We start from the raw sequence: 9,415 nt of genomic DNA, 5'->3' as shown, positions 1-9,415 counted from the left end.
TGTGTGTGTGTGTGTGTGTGTGTGTGTGTGTGTGTGTGTGTGTGTGTGTGTGTGTGTGTGTGTGTGTGTGTGTGTGTGTGTGTGTGTGTGTGTGTGTGTGTGTGTGTGTGTGTGTGTGTGTGTGTGTGTGTGTGTGTGTGTGTGTGTGTGTGTGTGTGTGTGTGTGTGTGTGTGTGTGTGTGTGTGTGTGTGTGTGTGTGTGTGTGTGTGTGTGTGTGTGTGTGTGTGTGTGTGTGTGTGTGTGTGTGTGTGTGTGTGTGTGTGTGTGTGTGTGTGTGTGTGTGTGTGTGTGTGTGTGTGTGTGTGTGTGTGTGTGTGTGTGTGTGTGTGTGTGTGTGTGTGTGTGTGTGTGTGTGTGTGTGTGTGTGTGTGTGTGTGTGTGTGTGTGTGTGTGTGTGTGTGTGTGTGTGTGTGTGTGTGTGTGTGTGTGTGTGTGTGTGTGTGTGTGTGTGTGTGTGTGTGTGTGTGTGTGTGTGTGTGTGTGTGTGTGTGTGTGTGTGTGTGTGTGTGTGTGTGTGTGTGTGTGTGTGTGTGTGTGTGTGTGTGTGTGTGTGTGTGTGTGTGTGTGTGTGTGTGTGTGTGTGTGTGTGTGTGTGTGTGTGTGTGTGTGTGTGTGTGTGTGTGTGTGTGTGTGTGTGTGTGTGTGTGTGTGTGTGTGTGTGTGTGTGTGTGTGTGTGTATACAGGCATAATATAAATACTTTAAGGCAATGTAGAGTCTTTATTAACACAATTTATATTAGTTCATATAACTATTTGCATATTGACCGAGGGAGTTAAGATGAAGAGATCATATGCAGGCGATGAGTCACAATAACGTGGCTGAAGTATGTTGACCAGACCACACACTAGAAGTTGAAGGGACGACGACGTTGCGGTCCGTCCTGGACCATTCTCAAGTCGATTGTGACTTGGTCAGGATCAGGATCCTGTGAAGACGCCTATTGAATTTTGCATTTCCCATTAGTGTTTTTGGCAGAGGAAGGTCCTTCTTTGACTTTTTCCAATGGTGAAGTCAGTGATGGATCTTCTCCTGTGATGGTACCATCTTCGAAGGAAAAGGCTGTGGAGTTATCTGGACTCGAAGGATCTTTGCTAGGATTGGACACAGCCGGTCCACTTCCCTCATCGATTGAGGGACGTACAATGATGAGGTCGTAGTTACGACTTCTGAGCGCCCTCTGCAAATTCACCATCATCTCTCCAAATGTTGACATCCAGTCATCTGTTGAGTCACGAGATGCATCAATGCCGTAAGGGAGGACGATTCGATTATTGTCCTCGGAATTCACCACCAGCCTCCTCAGAGTGGTTAGACTGGCATTGAGCCAGAATTTTCTATTCTGGGATGTGTCCAGGGCGAGACCCTGTGTTTAGTGTCTATCACTACTGCGGCTCATTTGTTTCCTGGCTATGAGAGAACTCTCAATCGCGGGGGGGGGGGGGCCTACGCCGAACGTCGTTATGAACGCAGCAATCCCAGGGAAGCGATCCTCATTCGGGTCTGAGTCCATATGATTTGTTGGGGGGTGAGGCCGGTCTCATCACAACTTCACCGGGGGGAGTCGCGGGATGATATGACAGCCCTATTCACATACGAAAGAAGCGTCCATTCAATTGCAACGTAGGGGTAAGCGCACCAGAGTGATGAGGCGAGTCCTTTGGGGTATACTATAGTGGCTGGGAGTTTGAATGCGAGGACGTCTTCACGGCGCTGGAGTTCGACGTAGAGGACGTCACCCTCTATCAACTGCAGTTCGGAAGAGACTGACATGATGGATGGGGGTAGACAGAACTGTCCCGCTGGTTTGAGTGTTAACACCATAGTGTGAGCCGGAGCTTAAGTATACGGCGGTGGCAGTAGGAGATAAGAGGGGATGGTGTGTAGGGAAGAAAAGGAAAAGTTCAAGGTCCCTCCTCCACAGGTGTAGAGAAACTTTCATATAAGTCTCGGGACACTTCAAACGATGTGATAAAATCCCGGCACTGAAGGTTAATTGTTCCTCTCTTTGGATTTCAGCCAAAATTTCTTCTTGAAAATAAGAAGCATATTTTTGACTGGCCTCGTTAAAGGAATCCAGTCATCTATTGAGAAAACAGAAAAACAAAAAATCGTTCAGTTGGAGTGCTCATCAAGTATCGGTCAAAGGCTTTCCAAAGAGCCGAAATTACACTACACTTATGACTCGCATAAGAGTGATAACTTTCTGTGGTCACGAGTCACTTCAATAATAATAATAATACGTTCTTTTCTTCCACAGCAGCCAAATGCGATGTTCCCTCCGTGATAATTCTTCAGTAACTAATTTGATATAACTTCTATAGGGCGTTTAATAGGCCTCTCAGACTGGTCTGTAAACAATTCGTACATCTGACAACTCACTTTTTCTAAAGAGTGCTTTAGAATGCCCCAATTTTTTTAATTATATCCAAAATATTTAAATTCTGTATTGGGCTTAATTATTAAATTTCCCCTCGAGTTCCAGACAATATCAGGATGGTTTCTGAACAGTTGAATTAAAAACTTAACATAAGAAGTTCGTCTATCTTGAAATGAACGTTAATTAAATCATCTAGACTGGGCACCGCTCTGCTGGCCTTCTCATTGTTGTGATTCATGAATACCTGCATTTCAGCAGGTAATGGCTCTTTATTATTTGTTTTCTTTCCATTGGCGCGGTGGGGGAAAGCTTTTGCGTCGACCTCGATGGGCGCTTTTTGGGAGGGGGGTGCAGGCGGGCGGTAAGGGGCGGGTATGGGCGCGACTCGCGCCCATACGCCTTCTTTCCACTTTCACTAGGAAAGGTGTTGTTGTTCCCACTGGACGTCTATAGGGTTAAGCCACTGACTCTATCGTCTTCGTTAATTGGTGAGGTCAGGTTCCTGGTAGCGTCAACAGCCGCAGTTTTGTTTGCTTTAAAAAGATACTTTTCAGCAGCTGCTCGTGGAATGAGACAAAATTCTCGCACCATAATGTGTATCTTATTTTATTGGAGATGTAATTAAAGACACAGCAAGGGGGGAGTAAGGCTGCTAGTATTGCCCCGCCCCTGCGAGAAGTAAGTTTAGATTTTTTTCGTGTAATGGAGTCCTCTTGCGAGCTGCAGAACGTATGTTCTGCAGCTCGCAGAGCATACGTTCGCAGAGCAAATTATTAATGATATGAGACTGAACTGGAATGTTTAGTTTAAGAAAATTAACAAATATTTCAGAAATACTTTCAAATTCTTGTCGTTTCAAGGCCTTAATAAGTTTATTGCGTTTTTGACTTGATAAATTATTGAGAAGGAACAATAACTCGTGGTGTTTTTCAACGAGGTTCTGTTCCCATGCTGGCATTATTTAGATTAATGATATCGTGAGATTTGACCCACTAATTAGAAGTGGCTGGATATCCTCACCCACTGGCAGTTTTCCTGGACCTAAGAATAATTAATGGAAAATATTCAGGCAGTGTGACGGGTACCTGTACCTGCCGATTTCATAGGCAGGTACAAATTGTTCAGTGTTCAACACTAACACTTTTAAAATTTCTTCCGTATTTTGTGGCCAAAATCTTTTGTGAAATGTATTTCTCTGTTTTGCTAAGCGTTCATATGTTCCAACTTTCAAATGCGGACTAATGGAAGAGTGTGAAAGGCTGATGTTTATATACATCATTTTAAACTGTCACCAAATATCATCAGTCTTATTTAGGTTGTGAACAACTTGTGGAGTACCTTTTATTATTTTGTGATAAGTATTATTATTAACTTCCACAACTTTTGAGAGAACGTCTAAATATTTTAAAGAATTTGTTTGAGTCATTTAATGGTAAAGTTTATGCTTAAGTGTTCTTATGGCACGGTCCACTAAGACCGTGCCATAAGAACACCCACACACACACACAACGTCACCCCCTGTGCACGCAGGCACCAAGTAAAAAGAACCACATACACACACCAGAGTAAACACGGACTACTGATACTTCTCTGGAAACTGAGATGCCGGGAACCGTAAACAATACGCCTCCCAAAGCAACTTGGCGTTCACTGAAACCTGAAGAACGGGAACCGCAAATGGCCGAGGCATTAAGTCCGGCACACCACGGATAAAACACCATCCTCGTGGAACCCAAACGCAAGTAGGATCCCACGGAACCAGGAGCACACGCTCAATAATTTAAATACGCACATTGGAAAGAGCACACACTTCCCGAAGGCCAAGACGATAGGAAAGAGATTCACTCTAGTTAGCCTGGTACAAGACGGCGCACTCAGAGGCACACCGGGGGGGGGGGGGGGGGGGTGCACAAGGCTGCGCACCAGCGCGTTCACTAGGACCCACCTTTGGCTCCGCACAGGCCGCCTCACTACACACAGGATGATGCGCCCGCTGGGACCCCCCACGTCGGGCATCCTTCTTCAGCACAATGACGATGCCACGGCCAGCACCAGTACCCACAGCATCGACAGCAGGAGGAGCAACCACCTCCTACCTCGGAGAACCACCCGCCGGAGGCAGAACCAAAGGCACATCAGAGATACGGGCGCCGACATCACCAGCAACACCAGGCGCATGGACTTCTGCCACCACTAACTGTATAGAGAGTGAGACATCCTGAACCATTCCCCCCTCAACACCCGAAGCCTCAGAGTCACTGAAGTCACCCACATCCGCCCAGGCAGAAGACGAACGCCGGGAATGCTCGGGCTCCAGCTGTACATCATTAGAGCTGGAGGCGGACCCAGAAACACAAGCCTCAAAAGCCGGGCGCACCGGCGTATGACGCAAGACAGCAGCAGCCTCAACAATAGGGTAAGCCAGGCCGCACACAGCAGGAGGCGTGTCCGCCACCCCACCACCCATCACAGTCGGGACACAAGTCGAGGGTGCAGGGCCATGCGCAGTAGCAGGAGACGAGGAAGAGGAGGGTGCCGACGACGCACAGAGATTGCCCGGAAGACCCTCGGGAGCAGCCGGAACAGCGACTGTAGGAAGAAGAACCGCCAACGGCGCCGCAACACCCAGAGGAGGGTCTGCAACATCTAGACGCATTTCCGGAGATGCAGGGGAAGCCTCAACAGCGATCGGGAGGTCCACCTCCTCACCCCCGAAGTCCTCCTCCACAGGGAGGGGTGGGAAATCCTCTTCCTTGAACATGTTCACGGGAGCAGTCGCAACCTCAGTGCACCTGGCAGCCTGATGCCCCAACAGGCCACAACAAAAACATGGCTGTGGTTGCCGGGCATAGTGCACCCGGACGTAGTACCTTAAAAACCGGACAGAAGATGGAATGGCCGACCGCAAGCGCATCCCTAGGGTACAAATGTTGGTCCTCATACCTGTAAACTTGCCTGAAGACAGTGTGTGCATCCGTACACTAACAACGGCCCAAACCGCTGGAAGAAGCGCCAGAGGAGGGTCTCGTTAAACTCCATGGGGGCCCCATGGCCATAGCCCCATAGCCCCATAGCAGTGCCATGACATACGTCATGGCACTGCTACGATCCGTAATGGACACAGATTCGGTGCCATTCTGCAGCTGCAAGGTACGTCTCTCTCGTTCTCTCTCGTACCTCCAGAGAAAGGCACGGTACACCGCTTCTCCCACAAACTTAATAACTACATGGTGAGCAGTTAGCAGCTCAACACTGTAGATGTCCATTACCGGGATATGGAGCATGTCACACATGACAAGCTTCACTACAGGGTACCCCGCATGTCCAGTAAACTCCAATCCCACAGAGTTGACCCCTCACAACAGGGGGAAGATGGCCGCCCATCGCAAATGCGCTATGTCGACACCAACCAGGAGGAAACAGCAGGGAAGGTAGAGACACCCAAACCCCCTGCCAAATAAAGCGGCAAACACCCCAACTACCAGAGAGGCCCGGTGACACATCTGCACCTCACGGCTTCTAGGGCGCAACTCATATAATTTGACTTGAACAGCTTCAAGAAACAAATACTCAATTATATATAATATTGATTTTTTCGTGTAAGGATCCTGAAAGTTTGCCAGATTAATCAAATCCTTAATAGAAGTAATAGTGTCGTGTAAAGTGACTATTTGCAATAAGTGGTGAGAAAATTCATCCACACTTGAAACAATAATTTTGGAAAACTTATGTCACTATTTTAAACACAATTTAGTAACTAAAACAGTCTTCCCACTATTAGTGTAACCGGCAATCATTATTCACGCAAGCTGTTTAAAGATGTCTATGTCATTTCCAGAAACGACCATACACTTCTCCATAATCTTAATTACAATGATTTTATTAGTGGAAACACGATATATATATACATACATATATATATATATATATATATATATATATATATATATATATATATATATATATATATATATATATATATATATATATATATATATATATATATATATATATATATATATATATATATATATATATGATTTGTATGTCAACCCTGAAATACATTTCCTTTGCCAACACCTCTACCTTCGACAACAACAACAAAATAGTGCTTAGCGGTTCCAACTCCCTGAGGCGGGCGACCTGGTGAAAGCCCTCATAGATCCTAAAGGGAGATTTAAGTTTGTTTTCCACTAGCCTAAAACTAAAAATATATTGGCAACCCTTCCAAACCTGGGCAAGAAGTTCTGGAAGTCCCACCTCCCACTGTCTCACTAATCGGAGTGTCGTGAACACCTACACATCTTCCCGCTCACTTGGAAGACGTGCTACCAGCCACTCTACCAGCCACTCTCACGTCCAGGAGACACTAGTGAATATTTAATTTGTTTAGAATGATAACCGTGTGAGTGTATTAAATATTTGTATTTACTATTTGTGTGTTTGTTTGTGTGTGTGTGTGTGTACTTCACTGGTTGTATTCACCTAGTTGTGCTTGAAGGGTTGTTTAGCTAGATTATGTATATAAAAAGAGAGGTGGGTCCAAGGAGCTTAGGCTCTACCCCACACACAGACACATATGTAAACAAAATACAAATAGTAAATGCACACACTCTCACAAAGCCATTTTTTCCTGCTGAGAGGTGGGGCCCAAGAAACTCAACTTCACGTAAGCACAATTAGGGTTACACCCCTCAAACACTGATGCCACACTCCATATAAGCACAATTAGGTTATACCCATAACATGTTTGACTATTGAGAGGTGGAGCCAAAGCACCGAGAGGCAGGGTCCAAGAACTGCAGCTCAACCACATGTAAACACAATTAGGGTTACACCCCTCAAACACAGAGGTGAGTACAACTAGGTGAGTTCACACTCACATGCGCGCACACACACACACACAAAAAATCTTCCACTGAGAGGTGGAGCCCAAGAACTGAAGCCCAAACCCACGTAAGTACAACAACTAGGTGAGCTCACACTCACGCATACACTAAAAAAACATTCATCTGCAGAGAGGCGGGGCCAAAGAACTGAAGCTCAACCCCATGTAAGCACAATTAGGGTTACACCCCACAAACACTGATGCCTGACTGATAATCACATTTAATCAGTGATTAAGCACTGATAATCACACTTAATGTATGCACAAAGCTTGATCCTAGATAACATATCTGATAAGAACCACTATTACATCATATCTTAGTGTGATAACAGGTGTCTCGCCCTGTTAACCCTGCAACTACTAATTGATCACATTCAGTCCTCTGGGTTAAATAATTGCAATTAGGCTAGACCTGTAAGAACTGATGCACAAATGTGTGATTACAAACTACTAACACCCTTTAGTTGCGCAAGACATCATATGATGCGTTGAGTGACTTGCAGTAACTTGCGCTCGGCATCATATGATGTTTTGGAGTACCGCGCAAGATTTAAACGGCCCGCGGATACACGGGATTCACCACACCTTCATCAGGGCTCTTGTAAACAGACGCCATTTAAAAAAAAAATCGTGGGCCAAATTCCCGGGTGTGAGGGGCCTCAGTATCGAGTGAGTTACCAAGCCTGACACACGCAGCATGAGCTCACAGCACTGCTGTTCAGCTTGTGACCACAGCATCGCCTAAAAGTGCCATAATATACATGTTCTTGCTATAATTAGCGATGATATTATTACAGAAGACCCCTGACTGTGATAAAACTGACCAGGGTTCTGATAATAGCAGGATTGTGGTAATATTTAGCGCTGTGCTCCATGGAGGGAGGAGTAATGCTGTGGGAGGGCAACCCGTTCTCGCAAATTTAATAAGTCAATATTGACTTATTAAATATGTGCATAGGTGACATACTTAACATAATAGATACCCTTAAAAAGATTCATAGAAAACACTGACCTTACCTAACCTTGTTAGTATCTTAAGATAAGCATCTTATAGCTTCGTAATTACAATTATTACCTAACCTATAATAGGTATAGGTTAAGTAATAATTGTAATTACGAAGCAATAAGATGCTTATCTTAAGATACTAACAAGGTTAGGTAAGGTCGGTGTTTTCTATGAATCTTTTTAAGGGTATCTATTATGTTTAGTATATCACCTATGCACGTAGTTAATAAGTCAATATTGACTTTACGAATTTGAGAGAACGGGTTGAGATACTTATATATAACGTGTGTATAGTGTGTAATAACAGCAGGAGGAGTAGGTTGGGAGTCGCCATTTTGTTGAGGGAGGTGCGTCATCTGCACGACTTATCATGTTGTTTACTGGTGGCCACTATGGTCTTTGGGCACCATACCAGTTTACTTGTACAAGTATGGTGAATAAAACAGGTAGATACTTATATATAATGTGTGTATATAGCAAAATAGCATCACAAACAGTATTGTTGGAGGAGAAATATTAGTGCGTCTGTCCTTGAGGGCAGCCGCCACCAGCTGACTGTGTGAGTAGCTACGTTTTTGTGCCTTTACTCACCATACAAGCTTAGATGTACAGTTATGGTGAGCAAAACATGTAAATACTTATATATAACGTCTGTATATAGAAGCAAAAACAGTATGGTGGGAGGAGAATGCTGGCAAGTCATGCTGGCGAGCAACAGACCGCCTGGGACGCACACTGAGTCAGCGCCTGTTTTTTGCTAGACTTCCCCACCCTATAGCGGGCAATATATGCCTCTTACGATTTTTTTATTATTTTTCCCATGATCAGTGAACACAAAATAACAGGTTTAGAAGATTTTTTTTTTGTATGCGCCTGTGGGTGACACATGCTAAATAGCCAGGCGCCATACAAGGGTTAAATAAATACAATAATATTTAGGAGTATCAGTGTTCCTGTGTTCTAAATATTAGACATCGACCCCTGGGGGAATTATGTCGGAAAAAACGGACACCATTTACTAATATTCAAAACAATATGGAGATAATATTGCTGCTGTTTTGCAACAACAAATTAACCCAAGAAATAGTGCTTTAATCACTCATAGAAGATGTGGCACGGTGAAATTTTCCACTGGTAGAAA

This window comes from Procambarus clarkii, chromosome 4 (genome assembly GCF_040958095.1).
Source record: "Procambarus clarkii isolate CNS0578487 chromosome 4, FALCON_Pclarkii_2.0, whole genome shotgun sequence".
Classification (NCBI taxonomy): Eukaryota; Metazoa; Arthropoda; class Malacostraca; order Decapoda; family Cambaridae; genus Procambarus; species Procambarus clarkii.
Note: the sequence above shows the minus strand (reverse complement) of the source record.